Here is a 522-nt window from a genome sequence, read left to right on the forward strand (position 1 = left end):
AGCATGTTGGGAAAAGCCGCTGCCATCGCTTTCCCAAAGTGCCGCCGCTGTCGCATTCTGTCTGTCCGTCTGTCCATCCATCCATCCAACTATCCATCCAAACAGTCTGTATCTTTGCCTGCCTGCCTTCCTGCCTACCTACCTGTCTGTCTGTCTTTCTGTCTACCTACCTACCTACCTACTTATCTATTTATCTACCTACCTATCCATCCATCCAAAGGTCTGTCTGTCTTCCTGCCTGCTTGCCTGCCTACCTACCTATCCATACATTCATCCAAAAAGTCTGCCTGCCTGCCTGCCTACCACCCACCCATCTATCTATCAATCTATCTACCCATCTATCTGTATGTCTGTCTGTCTGTCTGCCTGCCTGCCTGCCCCCCTCTCCAATCCATCCATCCTTCTGTCCGTCCATCCATGTTCGAAGTGCCGGCCCCGCAGGCACATCGGGAAAGTAGAGCAAAGCCAGTCTGGGAGGGAGGGAGGGAGGGAGAGAGAGAGAGAGAAAGAGAGAGACCTGAT

This window comes from Notechis scutatus, chromosome Z, assembly GCF_049901735.1.
Source record: "Notechis scutatus isolate UNSWTSFEM ecotype Mainland chromosome Z, rNotScu1.2, whole genome shotgun sequence".
NCBI lineage: Eukaryota > Metazoa > Chordata > Lepidosauria > Squamata > Elapidae > Notechis > Notechis scutatus.